Source organism: Rhinoderma darwinii, chromosome 3, assembly GCF_050947455.1.
Source record: "Rhinoderma darwinii isolate aRhiDar2 chromosome 3, aRhiDar2.hap1, whole genome shotgun sequence".
Classification (NCBI taxonomy): domain Eukaryota; kingdom Metazoa; phylum Chordata; class Amphibia; order Anura; family Rhinodermatidae; genus Rhinoderma; species Rhinoderma darwinii.
Window position 1 is genome coordinate 351,199,875 of NC_134689.1, and position 24,155 is coordinate 351,224,029.

At 43.3% G+C, this 24,155-nt stretch overlaps 1 long non-coding RNA gene across 8 annotated transcripts in view; it reads left to right on the plus strand.

Moving 5' to 3' along the window:
* Positions 1-13,556, plus strand: part of LOC142748222 (uncharacterized) — a 108,913-nt gene extending 95,357 nt beyond the window's left edge. For 7 of the 8 annotated variants that reach the window (XR_012882188.1, XR_012882191.1, XR_012882190.1 and 4 more), the window contains 4 exons: positions 593-666; positions 4,886-4,959; positions 9,170-9,243; positions 13,486-13,556. This is a non-coding gene — a long non-coding RNA (uncharacterized LOC142748222). The remainder of the gene's footprint in view (positions 1-592; positions 667-4,885; positions 4,960-9,169; positions 9,244-13,485) is intronic. The other variant, XR_012882194.1, reaches the window with a different exon arrangement.
* The last annotated feature ends 10,599 nt before the right edge of the window (positions 13,557-24,155 follow it).

Here is a 24,155-nt window from a genome sequence, read left to right on the forward strand (position 1 = left end):
TGATGTGTCTAATTTTCTTTGCCTCTCTAGTGATTTGGCCACAAGTTGCAAGTCAGCATGTAGCTATTTTCGCTACTAGTGATATCACTTTGTGTCTTAACCTGGCGCATGTGAGGTCTTTGTTGAATGTGTGATATTCTTCATGATGACTGATAATAGCTATATTGTGTCCTCTCTAGGTCACATTTAGGCCCATGTAATATATATGAGTTGTAAATGGTCCACTGAATAGATTGTAGAATGGTTTTCTGTTTTATACAGATGTGGAGGAGAGTGCTATTTCTTCTAGACATCTGATCTTTGATGTGATTGGTGACTAATTTTGGGGTTGTGATCAGAGTTGATTATATCCTACTTATAGCTTCTAGTCAAGATGGGGCGGTTTGTGCATACTCTTGGATAGGAAGACTTGAGGTTGGATCTCTAATTTGGCTCCTCAGAATGTATCACAGAAAGGGTTTAATTGGCCCTTAAAATATTTGGGGGTTTCATTAGAAACTAGGCACACTAAAATCTCTTTACTGTTTCCAATACATCTATAGCATATACCAGGAATGTATTATCACACCTCTTTCTTGATTTTTTTTTCTAGGTGTCTATTTGAAAGTGAAGAGAAGCAAGATATGGAATCCTCCAGACAGCGGCAATAGAGGAATTAAATGACTGGTAATTAATATTATTATTAATTACTGATAATTATCAGGCTAGTTTCTAGCTCTGGACTTTCAGAGGTGTGGTAATACCTTCTCGGTATATAAGGATATATGTCTAGTAGTACATATATTGGCTATAGATATTTAAGGGCATTGTAAATGCCTTTGTGTTCTACACATGGGTGCACTGCATTTACATTCCAACATACACATTCATCACCATCTCCACTTCCCCAATGGGACATTTTTGGCTGGTATGGAGGGTATTGTGGTTGGCATAGGGAGAATTGAGGGCATAGGGTCTGTCCTCGCGGAATTGTAATTAGCATTGAAGACATTGTTGCTGTAATACGATGCATTCCGTGATTGTTGTTGTCAGAGGACATTGTGGCTTTTATGGTAACATCGTGACTGGGAATTAGGGATAGTGTGGCTGTCATGAGGACATTGTGACTTTTTTGGAGGCATTGTGATATTTGTGTTGGGATTGTGACTGGTAAAGTGAACAATGAGGGCATTGTGACTTAGTTGGAGATGTGGTATTAAAATGGGCATTGTGTTTGGGAATGTGGTAGTTGTCATGAGAGCATTTTGTTTGTCTTGGGGCATTATTAAGAGGCAATAAGTGAATTGTGGTTGCCATGGTTGTATTCCGAATGGCTAAGAGGGCATGGAGAGTAATGTGGCTGGGATAAGGGACATTGTGGATGTAATGTGGCATAGTGGCTCTCATGAGTGCATTGTTACATGAATGGGAGCCATTTTGGCTGGTATTTGGCTATTTGGATAAGACATATAGCCGGTGTCATGTGGACATTGTAACTGTCCTCGCAGAATTGTAATTAGCATTGAAGGCATTGTTGCTGTCATTAGATGGCATTGTGACTTAGTTGGAGATGTGGTATTAAAATGGGCATTGTGTTTGGGAAAGTGGTAGTTGTCATGAAATCATTTTGTTTGTCTTGGGGCATTATGGTTCTCTTAAGAGGCAATAAGTGAATTGTGGTTGTCATGGTTGTATTCCGAATGGCTAAGGGGGCATTAAGGATAATGTGTGTGGCATTGTGGGACGGCTAAGGGGGCATTAAGGATAATGTGGCTGGCATTGTGGGACTTGTGGCTGTAATAGAGCTTTTGTAGCTGGGATAAGGGACATTGTGGATGTCATGGGGGCATAGTGGCTCTTATGAGTGCATTGTTGTTTGAATGGGAGCCATTGTGGCTGGTATTTGGCTATTTGGATAAGATATATAGTGGGTGTTCTGTGGGCATTTCTTCTTGCATTGGGGGCATTGTGCGTAGAATGGGGGCAATCTAGTTGGAATAGGGCTATTAACGGCATTGTGAAAGGCATGGAGGGCATTGTGCCATTTCTTCATTTTCGTTGGCAAAAGGGGAATTGAGAACATTGTGGCTGTAATGGAGATATTGTGCCTGGGTTCAGGGACAGTGTGGCAGACATGTGGGCATAATGGCTCCAGAGGAACACTGTGGCTGGCACGTGCGCATTGCTGCCATAGGAGGAATTGTGGTTGACATAGGGACTTTGTAGTTGTCATGGGAGCGTTGAGGTATGCAAAAAAGGCAGCAAAAAAGCCATTCAGGCAATTGTGGCTGATATGGAGTGCAATGTGGCGTTTGTGGTGGCATTGATGCTGGCATAGATAGAATTGAGGGATTTCTGGTTGTTCGATAAATTTGTAATTGGCACTTAGGGCATTGTGGCTCGCATATGAGTAATTTGGGTATAGTGGCTGTCATGGGGGGCATTGTGGATTTTAGGTAAGCATTGTGTCTGGTAAAGTGGACAATGAGGGCATAGTGGTTGTCATGGGGCATTTTAGTTGTCCTGGTTCTATTGATGTTGGCTTAGGGAGCATTGAGGACAATATGGCTGGCATTGAGAGCATTAGATTATCATGGAGCATAGTGGCTGGGATAAGGGACATTGTGGACGTTGCAGATGTCATGGCTGCATTTTGACTGGGAAATGAGACATTGTTGATTTCATGGGGGCAATTTAGCTGGCATTTAGAGCACAGTGGCTGGCATGGAGGACAATTTACGATCATGGGGGCATTGGGGCTGGCATAAGATGCATTGGCAGCACTGTGTCTGCGCTAAAGTACATTGTGGCTCGCATAGTGGCATTGTGGCTCCTGGCATAATGACTGTCATGGGACATTGTAGTTGTCATAGGGCTATTGAAGCCATTGTGGCTGTCATGGTTGTATTGCAGTTAACTTAGGCGGCATTGAGAGCAATGTGGTTTGGATAAGGGGCATTGTGAAAGGAATAAGGGACACTGGACTTTGTATCTGTCATGGGGACATTTTAGCTGCCATATGGGATATTGGTTAGAAGCATTATGGCTGTCACGTGGTATTGGATGTAATGGGGGCTTTGTGGTTGGCTGGCAGGGAGGAAGTTGTGGCTAACATTGAGGATATTATGACTGGGATATAGGACATAGAGAGTGTCATGAGGATATTGTGGCTTGCAGGTGTCATTATGGCTGGCACGGGGACTTGTGTCTGTCATGTCTTGGTTAGCAAAGGGGAAAGTGAGTTCATTGTTGCTTTAATAAAGGCATAGTGGCTTGCAAAGGAGCATTGACATTTGGTGGTTTCCATTTTGGCCTTCGGGCTGGCATAAGGGGCATTGACGGCATTGTTGCATGGATAAAGTACATTGTGGTCGCATGATTGTTGATTTTCTGGTGGCTTTGTGGCTGTCATGGAGGGCATTTGACTGTCATAGTGGCATTGTGTCCCTTATAAATGACATTGTGGGTTTCATAAAGGCATAGTCACTCTTATAGGAGCATTATTGCCAGCATTGGGCATTGTAAATGCCTTGGTGTCATTGAGCGCAATGTCATTGTCATTGGCGCATTGTGCCTTACATGGGAGCTTTGTGGCTGTCATGTGGTTAATTGTAGTTTGCATATAGATACTGAGGCCATTGTGTGTTGAATAAAGGACATTTGGGTGGTCATTGTAGCTTGGATAAGGGGTATCACCGGCATTGCTGCTGGGATAAAGTACACTGTAGCTGGCATGGGGACTTTGTGGCTGGCATAGTGGCCACTGACCGCGTGGTTGCTGCCATTAAGGCATTTTTGTGGAGATAACGTAGATTGCGTGTGTCATGGGATCAATGGGGGTGTCATGGGGTTTTAGTGACTTAGGAGACCATGTAAATGACATGGGGCATAATGTGGCTATTATAAGAACCTTGTGGCTGGCATGGCACATTGTAGATGGAATAAGGTGCATTGTGGGTGTTATGAGTACATTGTGGCTAACCTGAAAAGCATTGTGGCTTTTTTTAAGGTCTTGTAGCTGGCACGGCAGGCACTACGGTTGTCATGTGGGAATTTTGGTTGGCTTAGCAGGTATTGAAGGCATGGTGATTTGCATAGGGGGCATTGATGACTTTGTGGTTGTCATGTGCGGGAAATGTGGCTGGCACTGAGGACTTTGTGGCTGTCATTGGAGCCATTTAGATGTGGTGGGACAATGTAGCTGTCATAGGTGCATTTTGGCTGTCATTGGAAAATTGTGACTGTTGTGGCTTTTTGATTTAGGGTTTGCGTGGACGATGTTTCTTTTTTTACTATGAGTGGCACAGTATAGTTGATGTGTCTAATTTTCTTTGCCTCTCTAGTGATTTGGCCACAAGTTGCAAGTCAGCATGTAGCTATTTTCGCTACTAGTGATATCACTTTGTGTCTTAACCTGGCGCATGTGAGGTCTTTGTTGAATGTGTGATATTCTTCATGATGACTGATAATAGCTATATTGTGTCCTCTCTAGGTCACATTTAGGCCCATGTAATATATATGAGTTGTAAATGGTCCACTGAATAGATTGTAGAATGGTTTTCTGTTTTATACAGATGTGGAGGAGAGTGCTATTTCTTCTAGACATCTGATCTTTGATGTGATTGGTGACTAATTTTGGGGTTGTGATCAGAGTTGATTATATCCTACTTATAGCTTCTAGTCAAGATGGGGTGGTTTGTGCATACTCTTGGATAGGAAGACTTGAGGTTGGATCTCTAATTTGGCTCCTCAGAATGTATCACAGAAAGGGTTTAATTGGCCCTTAAAATATTTGGGGGTTTCATTAGAAACTAGGCACACTAAAATCTCTTTACTGTTTCCAATACATCTATAGCATATACCAGGAATGTATTATCACACCTCTTTCTTGATTTTTTTTTTCTAGGTGTCTATTTGAAAGTGAAGAGAAGCAAGATATGGAATCCTCCAGACAGCGGCAATAGAGGAATTAAATGACTGGTAATTAATATTATTATTAATTACTGATAATTATCAGGCTAGTTTCTAGCTCTGGACTTTCAGAGGTGTGGTAATACCTTCTCGGTATATAAGGATATATGTCTAGTAGTACATATATTGGCTATAGATATTTAAGGGCATTGTAAATGCCTTTGTGTTCTACACATGGGTGCACTGCATTTACATTCCAACATACACATTCATCACCATCTCCACTTCCCCAATGGGACATTTTTGGCTGGTATGGAGGGTATTGTGGTTGGCATAGGGAGAATTGAGGGCATAGGGTCTGTCCTCGCGGAATTGTAATTAGCATTGAAGACATTGTTTCTGTAATACGATGCATTCCGTGATTGTTGTTGTCAGAGGACATTGTGGCTTTTATGGTAACATCGTGACTGGGAATTAGGGATAGTGTGGCTGTCATGAGGACATTGTGACTTTTTTGGAGGCATTGTGATATTTGTGTTGGGATTGTGACTGGTAAAGTGAACAATGAGGGCATTGTGACTTAGTTGGAGATGTGGTATTAAAATGGGCATTGTGTTTGGGAATGTGGTAGTTGTCATGAGAGCATTTTGTTTGTCTTGGGGCATTATTAAGAGGCAATAAGTGAATTGTGGTTGCCATGGTTGTATTCCGAATGGCTAAGAGGGCATGGAGAGTAATGTGGCTGGGATAAGGGACATTGTGGATGTAATGTGGCATAGTGGCTCTCATGAGTGCATTGTTACATGAATGGGAGCCATTTTGGCTGGTATTTGGCTATTTGGATAAGACATATAGCCGGTGTCATGTGGACATTGTAACTGTCCTCGCAGAATTGTAATTAGCATTGAAGGCATTGTTGCTGTCATTAGATGGCATTGTGACTTAGTTGGAGATGTGGTATTAAAATGGGCATTGTGTTTGGGAAAGTGGTAGTTGTCATGAAATCATTTTGTTTGTCTTGGGGCATTATGGTTCTCTTAAGAGGCAATAAGTGAATTGTGGTTGTCATGGTTGTATTCCGAATGGCTAAGGGGGCATTAAGGATAATGTGTGTGGCATTGTGGGACGGCTAAGGGGGCATTAAGGATAATGTGGCTGGCATTGTGGGACTTGTGGCTGTAATAGAGCTTTTGTAGCTGGGATAAGGGACATTGTGGATGTCATGGGGGCATAGTGGCTCTTATGAGTGCATTGTTGCTTGAATGGGAGCCATTGTGGCTGGTATTTGGCTATTTGGATAAGATATATAGTGGGTGTTCTGTGGGCATTTCTTCTTGCATTGGGGGCATTGTGCGTAGAATGGGGGCAATCTAGTTGGAATAGGGCTATTAATGGCATTGTGAAAGGCATGGAGGGCATTGTGCCATTTCTTCATTTTCGTTGGCAAAAGGGGAATTGAGAACATTGTGGCTGTAATGAAGATATTGTGCCTGGGCTCAGGGACAGTGTGGCAGACATGTGGGCATAATGGCTCCAGAGGAACACTGTGGCTGGCACGTGCACATTGCTGCCATAGGAGGAATTGTGGTTGACATAGGGACTTTGTAGTTGTCATGGGAGCGTTGAGGTATGCAAAAAAGGCAGCAAAAAAGCCATTCACGCCATTGTGGCTGATATGGAGTGCAATGTGGCGTTTGTGGTGGCATTGATGCTGGCATAGATAGAATTGAGGGATTTCTGGTTGTTCGATAAATTTGTAATTGGCACTTAGGGCATTGTGGCTCGCATATGAGTAATTTGGGGATAGTGGCTGTCATGGGGGCATTGTGGATTTTAGGTAAGTATTGTGTCTGGTAAAGTGGACAATGAGGGCATAGTGGTTGTCATGGGGCATTTTAGTTGTCCTGGTTCTATTGATGTTGGCTTAGGGAGCATTGAGGACAATATGGCTGGCATTGAGAGCATTAGATTATCATGGGGCATAGTGGCTGGGATAAGGGACATTGTGGACCTTGCAGATGTCATGGCTGCATTTTGACTGGGAAATGAGACATTGTTGATTTCATGGGGGCAATTTAGCTGGCATTTAGAGCACAGTGGCTGGCATGGAGGACAATTTACGATCATGGGGGCATTGGGGCTGGCATAAGAGGCATTGGCAGCACTGTGTCTGCGCTAAAGTACATTGTGGCTCGCATAGTGGCATTGTGGCTCCTGGCATAATGACTGTCATGGGACATTGTAGTTGTCATAGGGCTATTGAAGCCATTGTGGCTGTCATGGTTGTATTGCAGTTAACTTAGGCGGCATTGAGAGCAATATGGTTTGGATAAGGGGCATTGTGAAAGGAATAAGGGACACTGGACTTTGTATCTGTCATGGGGACATTTTAGCTGCCATATGGGATATTGGTTAGAAGCATTATGGCTGTCACGTGGTATTGGATGTAATGGGGGCTTTGTGGTTGGCTGGCAGGGAGGAAGTTGTGGCTAACATTGAGGATATTATGACTGGGATATGGGACATAGAGAGTGTCATGAGGATATTGTGGCTTGCAGGTGTCATTATGGCTGGCACGGGGACTTGTGTCTGTCATGTCTTGGTTAGCAAAGGGGAAAGTGAGTTCATTGTTGCTTTAATAAAGGCATAGTGGCTTGCAAAGGAGCATTGACATTTGGTGGTTTCCATTTTGGCCTTCGGGCTGGCATAAGGGGCATTGACGGCATTGTTGCATGGATAAAGTACATTGTGGTCGCATGATTGTTGATTTTCTGGTGGCTTTGTGGCTGTCATGGATTTGACTGTCATACTGGCATTGTGTCCCTTATAAATGACATTGTGGGTTTCATGAGGGCATAGTCACTCTTATAGGAGCATTATTGCCAGCATTGGGCATTGTAAATGCCTTGGTGTCATTGAGCGCAATGTCATTGTCATTGGCGCATTGTGCCTTACATGGGAGCTTTGTGGCTGTCATGTGGTTAATTGTAGTTTGCATATAGATACTGAGGCCATTGTGTGTTGAATAAAGGACATTTGGTTGGTCATTGTAGCTTGGATAAGGGGTATCACCGGCATTGCTGCTGGGATAAAGTACACTGTAGCTGGCATGGGGACTTTGTGGCTGGCATAGTGGCCACTGACAGCGTGGTTGCTGCCATTAAGGCATTTTTGTGGAGATAACGTAGATTGCGTGTGTCATGGGATCAATGGGGGTGTCATGGGGTTTTAGTGACTTAGGAGACCATGTAAATGACATGGGGCATAATGTGGCTATTATAAGAACCTTGTGGCTGGCATGGCGCATTGTAGATGGAATAAGGTGCATTGTGGGTGTTGTGAGTGCATTGTGGCTAACCTGAAAAGCATTGTGGCTTTTTTTAAGGTCTTGTAGCTGGCACGGCAGGCACTACGGCTGTCATGTTGGAATTTTGGTTGGCTTAGCAGGTATTGAAGGCATGGTGATTTGCATAGGGGGCATTGATGACTTTGTGGTTGTTATGTGGCGGAAATGTGGCTGGCACTGAGGACTTTGTGGCTGTCATTGGAGCCATTTAGATGTGGTGGGACAATGTAGCTGTCATAGGTGCATTTTGGCTGTCATTGGAAAATTGTGACTGTCGTGGCTTTTTAATTTAGGGTTTGCGTGGACGATGTTTGTTTTTTTTACTATGAGTGGCACAGTATAGTTGATGTGTCTAATTTTCTTTGCCTCTCTAGTGATTTGACCACAACTTGCAAGTCAGCATCTAGCTATTTTCGCTACTAGTAATATCACTTTGTGTCTTAACCTGGCGCATGTGAGGTCTTTGTTGAATGTGTGATATTCTTCATGATGACTGATAATAGCTATATTGTGTCCTCTCTAGGTCACATTTAGGCCAATGTCATATATGAGTTGTAAATGGTCCACTGAATAGATTGTAGAATGGTTTTCTGTTTTATACAGATGTGGAGGAGAGTGCTATTTCTTCTAGACATCTGATCTTTGATGTGATTGGTGACTAATTTTGGGGTTGTGATCAGAGTTGATTATATCCTACTTATGGCTTCTAGTCAAGATGGGGTGGTTTGTGCATACTCTTGGATAGGAAGACTTGAGGTTGGATCTCTAGTTTGGCTCCTCAGAATGTATCACAGAAAGGGTTTAATTGGCCCTTAAAATATTTGGGGGTTTCATTAGAAACTAGGCACACTAATATCTCTTTACTGTTTCCAATACATCTATAGCATATACCAGGAATGTATTATCACACCTCTTTCTTGATTTTTTTTCTAGTTGTCTATTTGAAAGTGAAGAGAAGCAAGATATGGAATCCTCCAGACAGCGGCAATAGAGGAATCAAATGACTGGTAATTAATATTATTATTAATTACTGATAATTATCAGGCTAGTTTCTAGCCCTGGACTTTCAGAGGTGTGGTAATACCTTCCTGGTATATAAGGATATATGTCTAGTAGTACATATATTGGCTATAGATATTTAAGGGCATTGTAAATGCCTTTGTGTTCTACACATGGGTGCACTGCATTTACATTCCAACATACACATTCATCACCATCTCCACTTCCCCAATGGGAAATTTTTGGCTGCTATGGAGGGTATTGTGGCTGGCATAGGGTCTGTCCTCGCGGAATTGTAATTAGCATTGAAGACATTGTTGCTGTAATACGATGCAGTCCGTGATTGTTGTTGTCAGAGGACATTGTGGCTTTTATGGTAACATCGTGACTGGGAATTAGGGATAGTGTGGCTGTCATGAGGACATTGTGACTTTTTTGGATGCATTGTGATATTTGTGTTGGGATTGTGACTGGTAAAGTGAACAATGAGGGCATTGTGACTTAGTTGGAGATGTGGTATTAAAATGGGCATTGTGTTTGGGAATGAGGTAGTTGTCATGAGAGCATTTTGTTTGTCTTGGGGCATTATTAATAGGCAATAAGTGAATTGTGGTTGCCATGGTTGTATTCCAAATGGCTAAGAGGACATGGAGAGTAATGTGGCTGTCATTGAGGGACTTGTGGCTGTAATAGAGATATTGTGGCTGGAATAAGGGTCATTGTGGATGTCATGTGGCATAGTGGCTCTCATGAGTGCATTGTTGCATGAATGGGAGCCATTGTGGCTGGTATTTGGCTATTTAGATAAGACATATAGCCGGTGTCATGTGGACATTGTAACTGTCCTCGCGGAATTGTAATTAGCATTGAAGGCATTGTTGCTGTCATTAGATGGCATTGTGACTTAGTTGGAGATGTGGTATTAAAATGGGCATTGTGTTTGGGAAAGTGGTAGTTGTCATGAAATCATTTTGTTTGTCTTGGGGCATTATGGTTCTCTTAAGAGGCAATAAGTGAATTGTGGTTGTCATGGTTGTATTCCGAATGGCTAAGGGGGCATTAAGGATAATGTGGCTGGCATTGTGGGACGGCTAAGGGGGCATTAAGGATAATGTGGCTGGCATTGTGGGACTTGTGGCTGTAATAGAGCGATTGTAGCTGGGATAAGGGACATTGTGGATGTCATGGGGGCATAGTGGCTCTTATGAGTGCATTGTTGCTTGAATGGGAGCCATTGTGGCTGGTATTTGGCTATTTGGATAAGATATATAGTGGGTGTTCTGTGGGCATTTCTTCTTGCATTGGGGGCATTGTGCGTAGAATGGGGGCAATCTAGTTGGAATAGGGCTATTAATGGCATTGTGAAAGGCATGGAGGGCATTGTGCCATTTCTTCATTTTCGTTGGCAAAAGGGGAATTGAGAACATTGTGGCTGTAATGTAGATATTGTGCCTGGGCTCAGGGACAGTGTGGCAGACATGTGGGCATAATGGCTCCAGAGGAACACTGTGGCTGGCACGTGGGCATTGCTGCCATAGGAGGAATTGTGGTTGACATAGCGACTTTGTAGTTGTCATGGGAGCATTGAGGTATGCAAAAAAGGCATGCAGGCCATTGTGGCTGATATGGAGTGAAATGTGGCGTTTGTGGCGGCATTGATGCTGGCATAGATAGATTTGAGGGCTTTCTGGTTGTTCGATAAATTTGTAATTGGCACTTAGGGCATTGTGGCTCGCATATGAGTAATTTGGGGATAGTGGCTGTCATGGGGGGCATTGTGGATTTTAGGTAAGCATTGTGTCTGGTAAAGTGGACAATGAGGACATAGTGGTTGTCATGGGGCATTTTAGTTGTCCTGGTTCTATTGATGTTGGCTTAGGGAGCATTGAGGACAATATGGCTGGCATTGAGAGCATTAGATTATCATGGAGCATAGTGGCTGGGATAAGGGACACTGTGGACCTTGCAGATGTCATGGCTGCATTTTGACTGGGAAATGGGACATTGTTGATTTCATGGGGGCAATTTAGCTGGCATTTAGAGCACTGTGGCTGGCATGGAGGACAATTTACGATCATGGGGGCATTGGGGCTGGCATAAGAGGCATTGGCAGCACTGTGTCTGCGCTAAAGTACATTGTGGCTCGCATAGTGGCATTGTGGCTCCTGGCATAATGACTGTCATGGGGCATTGTAGTTGTCATAGGGCTATTGAAGCCATTGTGGCTGTCATGCTTGTATTGCAGTTAACTTAGGCGGCATTGAGAGCAATGTGGTTTGGATAAGGGGCATTGTGAAAGGAATAAGGGACACTGGACTTTGTATCGGTCATGGGGACATTTTAGCTGCCATATGGGATATTGGTTAGAAGCATTATAGCTGTCACGTGGTATTGGATGTAATGGGGGCTTTGTGGTTGGTTGGCATTGTGGCTGGCAGGGAGGAAGTTGTGGCTAACATTGAGGATATTATGACTGGGATATGGGACATAGCGAGTGTCATGAGGATATTGTGGCTTGCAGGTGTCATTATGGCTGGCACGGGGACTTGTGTCTGTCATGTCTTGGTTAGCAAAGGGGAAAGTGAGTTCTTTGTGGCTTTAATAAAGGCATAGTGGCTTGCAAAGAAGCATTGACATTTGGTGGTTTCCATTTTGGCCTTCGGGCTGGCATAAGGGGCATTGACAGCATTGTTGCATGGATAAAAGTACATTGTGGTCGCATGATTGTTGATTTTCTGGTGGCTTTGTGGCTGTCATGGAGGGCATTTGACTGTCATAGTGGCATTGTGTCCCTTATAAATGACATTGTGGGTTTCATGAGGGCATAGTCACTCTTATAGGATCATTATTGCCAGCATTGGGCATTGTAAATGCCTTGGTGTCATTGAGCGCAATGTCATTGTCATTGGCGCATTGTGCCTTACATGGGAGCTTTGTGGCTGTCATGTGGTTAATTGTAGTTTGCATATAGATACTGAGGCCATTGTGTGTTGAATAAAGGACATTTGGGTGGTCATTGTTGCTTGGATAAGAGGTATCACCGGCATTGCTGCTGGGATAAAGTACACTGTAGCTGGCATGGGGACTTTGTGGCTGGCATAGTGGCCACTGGCAGCGTGCTTGCTGCCATTAAGGCATTTTTGTGGAGATAACGTAGATTGCGTGTGTCATGGGATCAATGGGGGTGTCATGGGGCTTTAGTGACTTAGGAGACCATGTAAATGACATGGGGCATAATGTGGCTATTATAAGAACCTTGTGGCTGGCATGGAACATTGTAGATGGGATAAGGTGCATTGTGGGTGTTGTGAGTGCATTGTGGCTAACCTGAAAAGCATTGTGGCTTTTTTTAAGGTCTTGTAGCTGGCACGGCAGGCACTACGGTTGTCATGTGGGAATTTTGGTTGGCTTAGCAGGTATTGAAGGCATGGTGATTTGCATAGGGGGCATTGATGACTTTGTGGTTGTCATGTGCAGGAAATGTGGCTGGCATTGAGGACTTTGTGGCTGTCATTGGAGCCATTTAGATGTGGTGGGACAATGTAGCTGTCATAGGTGCATTTTGGCTGTCATTGGAAAATTGTGACTGTTGTGGCTTTTTGATTTAGGGTTTGCGTGGACGATGTTTCTTTTTTTACTATGAGTGGCACAGTATAGTTGATTTGTCTAATTTTCTTTGCCTCTCTAGTGATTTGGCCACAAGTTGCAAGTCAGCATCTAGCTATTTTCGCTACTAGTGATATCACTTTGTGTCTTAACCTGGCGCATGTGAGGTCTTTGTTGAATGTGTGATATTCTTCATGATGACTGATAATAGCTATATTGTGTCCTCTCTAGGTCACATTTAGGCCCATGTAATATATATGAGTTGTAAATGGTCCACTGAATAGATTGTAGAATGGTTTTCTGTTTTATACAGATGTGGAGGAGAGTGCTATTTCTTCTAGACATCTGATCTTTGATGTGATTGGTGACTAATTTTGGGGTTGTGATCAGAGTTGATTATATCCTACTTATAGCTTCTAGTCAAGATGGGGTGGTTTGTGCATACTCTTGGATAGGAAGACTTGGGGTTGGATCTCTAATTTGGCTCCTCAGAATGTATCACAGAAAGGGTTTAATTGGCCCTTAAAATATTTGGGGGTTTCATTAGAAACTAGGCACACTAAAATCTCTTTACTGTTTCCAATACATCTATAGCATATACCAGGAATGTATTATCACACCTCTTTCTTGATTTTTTTTTCTAGGTGTCTATTTGAAAGTGAAGAGAAGCAAGATATGGAATCCTCCAGACAGCGGCAATAGAGGAATCAAATGACTGGTAATTAATATTATTATTAATTACTGATAATTATGAGGCTAGTTTCTAGCTCTGGACTTTCAGAGGTGTGGTAATACCTTCCCGGTATATAAGGATATATGTCTAGTAGTACATATATTGGCTATAGATATTTAAGGGCATTGTAAATGCCTTTGTGTTCTACACATGGGTGCACTGCATTTACATTCCAACATACACATTTATCACCATCTCCACTTCCAAAATGGGAAATTTTTGGCTGGTATGGAGGGTATTGTGGCTGGCATAGGGAGAATTGAGGGCATAGGGTCTGTCCTCGCGGAATTGTAATTAGCATTGAAGACATTGTTGCTGTAATACAATGCATTCCGTGATTGTTGTTGTCAGAGGACATTGTGGCTTTTATGGTAACATCGTGACTGGGAATTAGGGATAGTGTGGCTGTCATGAGGACATTGTGACTTTTTTGGAGGCATTGTGATATTTGTGTTGGGATTGTGACTGGTAAAGTGAACAATGAGGGCATTGTGACTTAGTTGGAGATGTGGTATTAAAATGGGCATTGTGTTTGGGAATGTGGTAGTTGTCATGAGATCATTTTGTTTGTCTTGGGGCATTATTAAGAGGCAATAAGTGAATTGTGGTTGCCATGGTTGTATTCCGAATGGCTAAGAGGGCATGGAGAGTAATGTGGCTGGGATAAGGGACATTTTGGATGTCATGTGGCATAGTGGCTCTCATGAGGGCATTGTTAGATGAATGGGAGCCATTTTGGCTGGTATTTGGCTATTTGGATAAGACATATAGCCGGTGTCATGTGGACATTGTAACTGTCCTCGCAGAATTGTAATTAGCATTGAAGGCATTGTTGCTGTCATTAGATGGCATTGTGACTTAGTTGGAGATGTGGTATTAAAATGGGCATTGTGTTTGGGAAAGTGGTAGTTGTCATGAAATCATTTTGTTTGTCTTGGGGCATTATGGTTCTCTTAAGAGGCAATAAGTGAATTGTGGTTGTCATGGTTGTATTCCGAATGGCTAAGGGGGCATTAAGGATAATGTGGCTGGCATTGTGGGACGGCTAAGGGGGCATTAAGGATAATGTGGCTGGCATTGTGGGACTTATGGCTGTAATAGAGCTTTTGTAGCTGGGATAAGGGACATTGTGGATGTCATGGGGGCATAGTGGCTCTTATGAGTGCATTGTTGCTTGAATGGGAGCCATTGTGGCTGGTATTTGGCTATTTGGATAAGATATATAGTGGGTGTTCTGTGGGCATTTCTTCTTGCATTGGGGGCATTGTGCGTAGAATGGGGGCAATCTAGTTGGAATAGGGCTATTAATGGCATTGTGAAAGGCATGGAGGGCATTGTGCTATTTCTTCATTTTCGTTGGCAAAATGGGAATTGAGAACATTGTGGCTGTAATGGAGATATTGTGCCTGGGCTCAGGGACAGTGTGGCAGACATGTGGGCATAATGGCTCCAGAGGAACACTGTGGCTGGCACGTGCGCATTGCTGCCATAGGAGGAATTGTGATTGGCATAGGGACTTTGTAGTTGTCATGGGAGCGTTGAGGTATGCAAAAAAGGCAGCAAAAAAGCCATTCAGGCCATTGTGGCTGATATGGAGTGCAATGTGGCGTTTGTGGTGGCATTGATGCTGGCATAGATAGAATTGAGGGATTTCTGGTTGTTCGATAAATTTGTAATTGGCACTTAGGGCATTGTGGCTCGCATATGAGTAATTTGGGGATAGTGGCTGTCATGGGGGGCATTGTGGATTTTAGGTAAGCATTGTGTCTGGTAAAGTGGACAATGAGGACATAGTGGTTGTCATGGGGCATTTTAGTTGTCCTGGTTCTATTGATGTTGGCTTAGGGAGCATTGAGGACAATATGGCTGGCATTGAGAGCATTAGATTATCATGGAGCATAGTGGCTGGGATAAGGGACATTGTGGACCTTGCAGATGTCATGGCTGCATTTTGTCTGGGAAATGGGACATTGTTGATTTCATGGGGGCAATTTAGCTGGCATTTAGAGCACAGTGGCTGGCATGGAGGACAATTTACGATCATGGGGGCATTGGGGCTGGCATAAGAGGCATTGGCAGCACTGTGTCTGCGCTAAAGTACATTGTGGCTCGCATAGTGGCATTGTGGCTCCTGGCATAATGACTGTCATGGGGCATTGTAGTTGTCATAGGGCTATTGAAGCCATTGTGGCTGTCATGGTTGTATTGCAGTTAACTTAGGCGGCATTGAGAGCAATGTGGTTTGGATAAGGGGCATTGTGAAAGGAATAAGGGACACTGGACTTTGTATCTGTCATGGGGACATTTTAGCTGCCATATGGGATATTGGTTAGAAGCATTATGGCTGTCACGTGGTATTGGATGTAATGGGGGCTTTGTGGTTGGCTGGCAGGGAGGAAGTTGTGGCTAACATTGAGGATATTATGACTGGGATATGGGACATAGCGAGTGTCATGAGGATATTGTGGCTTGCAGGTGTCATTATGGCTGGCACGGGGACTTGTGTCTGTCATGTCTTGGTTAACAAAGGGGAAAGTGAGTTCATTGTGGCTTTAATAAAGGCATAGTGGCTTGCAAAGGAGCATTGACATTTGGTGGTTTCCATTTTGGCCTTCGGGCTGGCATAAGGGTCATTGACGGCATTGTTGCATGGATAAAGTACATTGTGGTCGCATGATTGTTGATTTTCTGGTGGCTTTGTGGCTGTCATGGAGGGCATTTGACTGTCATAGTGGCATTGTGTCCCTTATAAATGACATTGTGGGTTTCATAAAGGCATAGTCACTCTTATAGGAGCATTATTGCCAGCATTGGGCATTGTAAATGCCTTGGTGTCATTGAGCGCAATGTCATTGTCATTGGCGCATTGTGCCTTACATGGGAGCCTTGTGGCTGTCATGTGGTTAATTGTAGTTTGCATATAGATACTGAGGCCATTGTGTGTTGAATAAAGGACATTTGGGTGGTCATTGTAGCTTGGATAAGGGGTATCACCGGCATTGCTGCTTTGATAAAGTACACTGTAGCTGGCATGGGGACTTTGTGGCTGGCATAGTGGCCACTGACCGCGTGGTTGCTGCCATTAAGGCATTTTTGTGGAGATAACGTAGATTGCGTGTGTCATGGGATCAATGGGGGTGTCATGGGGTTTTAGTGACTTAGGAGACCATGTAAATGACATGGGGCATAATGTGGCTATTATAAGAACCTTGTGGCTGGCATGGCACATTGTAGATGGAATAAGGTGCATTGTGGGTGTTATGAGTACATTGTGGCTAACCTGAAAAGCATTGTGGCTTTTTTTAAGGTCTTGTAGCTGGCACGGCAGGCACTACGGTTGTCATGTGGGAATTTTGGTTGGCTTAGCAGGTATTGAAGGCATGGTGATTTGCATAGGGGGCATTGATGACTTTGTGGTTGTCATGTGCGGGAAATGTGGCTGGCACTGAGGACTTTGTGGCTGTCATTGGAGCCATTTAGATGTGGTGGGACAATGTAGCTGTCATAGGTGCATTTTGGCTGTCATTGGAAAATTGTGACTGTTGTGGCTTTTTGATTTAGGGTTTGCGTGGACGATATTTCTTTTTTTACTATGAGTGGCACAGTATAGTTGATGTGTCTAATTTTCTTTGCCTCTCTAGTGATTTGGCCACAAGTTGCAAGTCAGCATGTAGCTATTTTCGCTACTAGTGATATCACTTTGTGTCTTAACCTGGCGCATGTGAGGTCTTTGTTGAATGTGTGATATTCTTCATGATGACTGATAATAGCTATATTGTGTCCTCTCTAGGTCACATTTAGGCCCATGTCATATATGAGTTGTAAATGGTCCACTGAATAGATTGTAGAATGGTTTTCTGTTTTATACAGATGTGGAGGAGAGTGCTATTTCTTCTAGACATCTGATCTTTGATGTGATTGGTGACTAATTTTGGGGTTGTGATCAGAGTTGATTATATCCTACTTATAGCTTCTAGTCAAGATGGGGTGGTTTGTGCATACTCTTGGATAGGAAGACTTGGGGTTGGATCTCTAATTTGGCTCCTCAGAATGTATCACAGAAAGGGTTTAATTGGCCCTTAAAATATTTGGGGGTTTCATTAGAAACTAGGTACACTAAAATCTCTTTACTGTTTCCAATACATCTATAGCATATACCAGGAATGTATTATCACACCTCTTTCTTGATTTTTTTTTCTAGGTGTCTATTTGAAAGTGAAGAGAAGCAAGATATGGAATCCTCCAGACAGCGGCAATAGAGGAATCAAATGACTGGTAATTAATATTATTATTAATTACTGATAATTATCAGGCTAGTTTCTAGCTCTGGACTTTCAGAGGTGTGGTAATACCTTCCCGGTATATAAGGATATATGTCTAGTTGTACATATATTGGCTATAGATATTTAAGGGCATTGTAAATGCCTTTGTGTTCTACACATGGGTGCACTGCATTTACATTCCAACATACACATTCATCACCATCTCCACTTCCCCAATGGGAAATTTTTGGCTGATATGGAGAGTATTGTGGCTGGCATAGGGAGAATTGAGGGCATAGGGTCTGTCCTCGCGGAATTGTAATTAGCATTGAAGACATTGTTGCTGTAATACGATGCATTCCGTGATTGTTGTTGTCAGAGGACATTGTGGCTTTTATGGTAACATCGTGACTGGGAATTAGGGATAGTGTGGCTGTCATGAGGACATTGTGACTTTTTTGGAGGCATTGTGATATTTGTGTTGGGATTGTGACTGGTAAAGTGAACAATGAGGGCATTGTGACTTAGTTGGAGATGTGGTATTAAAATGGGCATTGTGTTTGGGAATGTGGTAGTTGTCATGAGAGCATTTTGTTTGTCTTGGGGCATTATTAAGAGGCAATAAGTGAATTGTGGTTGCCATGGTTGTATTCCGAATGGCTAAGAGGGCATGGAGAGTAATGTGGCTGGGATAAGGGACATTTTGGATGTCATGTGGCATAGTGGCTCTCATGAGGGCATTGTTTGATGAATGGGAGCCATTTTGGCTGGTATTTGGCTATTTGGATAAGACATATAGCCGGTGTCATGTGGACATTGTAACTGTCCTCGCAGAATTGTAATTAGCATTGAAGGCATTGTTGCTGTCATTAGATGGCATTGTGACTTAGTTGGAGATGTGGTATTAAAATGGGCATTGTGTTTGGGAAAGTGGTAGTTGTCATGAAATCATTTTGTTTGTCTTGGGGCATTATGGTTCTCTTAAGAGGCAATAAGTGAATTGTGGTTGTCATGGTTGTATTCCGAATGGCTAAGGGGGCATTAAGGATAATGTGTGTGGCATTGTGGGACGGCTAAGGGGGCATTAAGGATAATGTGGCTGGCATTGTGGGACTTGTGGCTGTAATAGAGCTTTTGTAGCTGGGATAAGGGACATTGTGGATGTCATGGGGGCATAGTGGCTCTTATGAGTGCATTGTTGCTTGAATGGGAGCCATTGTGGCTGGTATTTGGCTATTTGGATAAGATATATAGTGGGTGTTCTGTGGGCATTTCTTCTTGCATTGGGGGCATTGTGCGTAGAATGGGGGCAATCTAGTTGGAATAGGGCTATTAATGGCATTGTGAAAGGCATGGAGGGCATTGTGCCATTTCTTCATTTTCGTTGGCAAAAGGGGAATTGAGAACATTGTGGCTGTAATGGAGATATTGTGCCTGGGCTCAGGGACAGTGTGGCAGACATGTGGGCATAATGGCTCCAGAGGAACACTGTGGCTGGCACGTGCGCATTGCTGCCATAGGAGGAATTGTGATTGACATAGGGACTTTGTAGTTGTTATGGGAGCGTTGAGGTATGCAAAAAAGGCAGCAAAAAAGCCATTCAGGCCATTGTGGCTGATATGGAGTGCAATGTGGCGTTTGTGGTGGCATTGATGCTGGCATAGATAGAATTGAGGGATTTCTGGTTGTTCGATAAATTTGTAATTGGCACTTAGGGCATTGTGGCTCGCATATGAGTAATTTGGGGATAGTGGCTGTCATGGGGGGCATTGTGGATTTTAGGTAAGCATTGTGTCTGGTAAAGTGGACAATGAGGACATAGTGGTTGTCATGGGGCATTTTAGTTGTCCTGGTTCTATTGATGTTGGCTTAGGGAGCATTGAGGACAATATGGCTGGCATTGAGAGCATTAGATTATCATGGAGCATAGTGGCTGGGATAAGGGACATTGTGGACCTTGCAGATGTCATGGCTGCATTTTGTCTGGGAAATGGGACATTGTTGATTTCATGGGGGCAATTTAGCTGGCATTTAGAGCACAGTGGCTGGCATGGAGGACAATTTACGATCATGGGGGCATTGGGGCTGGCAGAAGAGGCATTGGCAGCACTGTGTCTGCGCTAAAGTACATTGTGGCTCGCATAGTGGCATTGTGGCTCCTGGCATAATGACTGTCATGGGACATTGTAGTTGTCATAGGGCTATTGAAGCCATTGTGGCTGTCATGGTTGTATTGCAGTTAACTTAGGCGGCATTGAGAGCAATGTGGTTTGGATAAGGGGCATTGTGAAAGGAATAAGGGACACTGGACTTTGTATCTGTCATGGGGACATTTTAGCTGCCATATGGGATATTGGTTAGAAGCATTATGGCTGTCACGTGGTATTGGATGTAATGGGGGCTTTGTGGTTGGCTGGCAGGGAGGAAGTTGTGGCTAACATTGAGGATATTATGACTGGGATATGGGACATAGCGAGTGTCATGAGGATATTGTGGCTTGCAGGTGTCATTATGGCTGGCACGGGGACTTGTGTCTGTCATGTCTTGGTTAGCAAAGGGGAAAGTGAGTTCATTGTGGCTTTAATAAAGGCATAGTGGCTTGCAAAGGAGCATTGACATTTGGTGGTTTCCATTTTGACCTTCGGGCTGGCATAAGGGGCATTGACGGCATTGTTGCATGGATAAAGTACATTGTGGTCGCATGATTGTTGATTTTCTGGTGGCTTTGTGGCTGTCATGGAGGGCATTTGACTGTCATAGTGGCATTGTGTCCCTTATAAATGACATTGTGGGTTTCATAAAGGCATAGTCACTCTTATAGGAGCATTATTGCCAGCATTGGGCATTGTAAATGCCTTGGTGTCATTGAGCGCAATGTCATTGTCATTGGCGCATTGTGCCTTACATGGGAGCTTTGTGGCTGTCATGTGGTTAATTGTAGTTTGCATATAGATACTGAGGCCATTGTGTGTTGAATAAAGGACATTTGGGTGGTCATTGTAGCTTGGATAAGGGGTATCACCGGCATTGCTGCTGGGATAAAGTACACTGTAGCTGGCATGGGGACTTTGTGGCTGGCATAGTGGCCACTGACCGCGTGGTTGCTGCCATTAAGGCATTTTTGTGGAGATAACGTAGATTGCGTGTGTCATGGGATCAATGGGGGTGTCATGGGGTTTTAGTGACTTAGGAGACCATGTAAATGACATGGGGCATAATGTGGCTATTATAAGAACCTTGTGGCTGGCATGGCACATTGTAGATGGAATAAGGTGCATTGTGGGTGTTATGAGTACATTGTGGCTAACCTGAAAAGCATTGTGGCTTTTTTTAAGGTCTTGTAGCTGGCACGGCAGGCACTACGGTTGTCATGTGGGAATTTTGGTTGGCTTAGCAGGTATTGAAGGCATGGTGATTTGCATAGGGGGCATTGATGACTTTGTGGTTGTCATGTGCGGGAAATGTGGCTGGCACTGAGGACTTTGTGGCTGTCATTTGAGCCATTTAGATCTGGTGGGACAATGTAGCTGTCATAGGTGCATTTTGGCTGTCATTGGAAAACTATGACTGTCGTGGCTTTTTGATTTAGGGTTTGCGTGGACGATGTTTCTTTTTTTACTATGAGTGGCACAGTATAGTTGATGTGTCTAATTTTCTTTGCCTCTCTAGGGATTTGGCCACAAGTTGCAAGTCAGCATCTAGCTATTTTCGCTACTAGTGATATCACTTTGTGTCTTAACCTGGCGCATGTGAGGTCTTTGTTGAATGTGTGATATTCTTCATGATGACTGATAATAGCTATATTGTGTCCTCTCTAGGTCACATTTAGGCCCATGTCATATATGAGTTGTAAATGGTCCACTGAATAGATTGTAGAATGGTTTTCTGTTTTATACAGATGTGCAGGAGAGTGCTATTTCTTCTAGACATCTGATCTTTGATGTGATTGGTGACTAATTTTGGGGTTGTGATCAGAGTTGATTATATCCTACTTATAGCTTCTAGTCAAGATGGGGTGGTTTGTGCATACTCTTGGATAGGAAGACTTGAGGTTGGATCTCTAATTTGGCTCCTCAGAATGTATCACAGAAAGGGTTTAATTGGCCCTTAAAATATTTGATGGTTTCATTAGAAACTAGGCACACTAAAATCTCTTTACTGTTTCCAATACATCTATAGCATATACCAGGAATGTATTATCACACCTCTTTCTTGATTTTTTTTTCTAGGTGTCTATTTGAAAGTGAAGAGAAGCAAGATATGGAATCCTCCAGACAGCGGCAATAGAGGAATCAAATGACTGGTAATTAATATTATTATTAATTACTGATAATTATCAGGCTTGTTTCTAGCTCTGGACTTTCAGAGGTGTGGTAATACCTTCCCGGTATACAAGGATATATGTCTAGTAGTACATATATTGGCTATAGATATTTAAGGGCATTGTAAATGCCTTTGTGTTCTACACATGGGTGCACTGCATTTACATTCCAACATACACATTCATCACCATCTCCACTTCTCCAATGGGAAATTTTTGGCTGGTATGGAGGGTATTGTGGCTGGCATAGGGAGATTTGAGGGCATAGGGTCTGTCCTCACGGAATTGTAACTAGCATTGAAGACATTGTTGTTGTAATACGATGCATTCCGTGATTGTTGTTGTCAGAGGACATTGTGGCTTTTATGGTAACATCGTGACTGAGAATTAGGGATAGTGTGGCTGTCATGAGGACATTGTGACTTTTTTGGAGGCATTGTGATATTTGTGTTGGGATTGTGACTGGTAAAGTGAACAATGAGGGCATTGTGACTTAGTTGGAGATGTGGTATTAAAATGGGCATTGTGTTTGGGAATGTGGTAGTTGTCATGAGAGCATTTTGTTTGTCTTGGGGCATTATTAAGAGGCAATAAGTGAATTGTGGTTGCCATGGTTGTATTCCGAATGGCTAAGAGGGCATGGAGAGTAATGTGGCTGTCATTGAGGGACTTGTGGCTGTAATAGAGATATTGTGGCTGGGATAAGGGACATTGTGGATGTCATGTGGCATAGTGGCTCTCATGAGTGCATTGTTGCATGAATGGGAGCCATTGTGGCTGGTATTTGGCTATTTGGAAAATACATATAGCCGGTGTCATGTGGACATTGTAACTGTCCTCGCGGAATTGTTATTAGCATTGAAGGCATTGTTGCTGTCATTAGATGGCATTGTGACTTAGTTGGAGATGTGGTATTAGTTGTCATGAAATCATTTTGTTTGTCTTAGGGCATTATGGTTCTCTTAAGAGGTAATAAGTGAATTGTGGTTGTCATGGTTGTATTCCGAATGGCTAAGGGGGCATTAAGGATAATGTGGCTGGCATTGTTGGACGGCTAAGGGGGCATTAAGGATAATGTGGCTGGCATTGTGGGACTTGTGGCTGTAATAGAGCTATTGTAGCTGGGATAAGGGACATTGTGGATGTCATGGGGGCATAGTGACTTATGAGTACATTGTTGCTTGAATGGGAGCCATTGTGGCTGGTATTTGGCTATTTGGATAAGATTTATAGTGGGTGTTCTGTGGGCATTGCTTCTTGCATTGGGGGCATTGTGCTTAGAATGGGGGCAATCTAGTTGGAATAGGGCTATTAATGGCATTGTGAAAGGCATGGAGGGCATTGTGCCATTTCTTCATTTTCGTTGGCAAAAGGGGAATTGAGAACATTGTGGCTGTAATGGAGATATTGTGCCTGGGCTCAGGGACAGTGTGGCAGACATGTGGGCATAATGGCTCCAGAGGGACACTGTGGCTGGCACGTGGGCATTGCTGCCATAGGAGGAATTTTGGTTGACATAGGGACTTTGTAGTTGTCATGGGAGCATTGAGGTATGCAAAAAAGGCATTTAGGCCATTGTGGCTGATATGGAGTGCAATGTGGCGTTTGTGGTGGCATTGATGCTGGCATAGATAGATTTGAGGGATTTCTGGTTGTTCGATAAATTTGTAATTGACACTTAGGGCATTGTGGCTCGCATATGAGTAATTTGGGGATAGTGGCTGTCATGGGGGGCATTGTGGATTTTAGGTAAGCATTGTGTCTGGTAAAGTGGACAATGAGGACATAGTGGTTGTCATGGGGCATTTTAGTTGTCCTGGTTCTATTGATGTTGGCTTAGGGAGCATTGAGGACAATATGGCTGGCATTGAGAGCATTAGATTATCATGGAGCATAGTGGCTGGGATAAGGGACATTGTGGATCTTGCAGATGTCATGGCTGCAGTTTGACTGGGAAATGGGACATTGTTGATTTCATGGGGGCAATTTAGCTGGCAT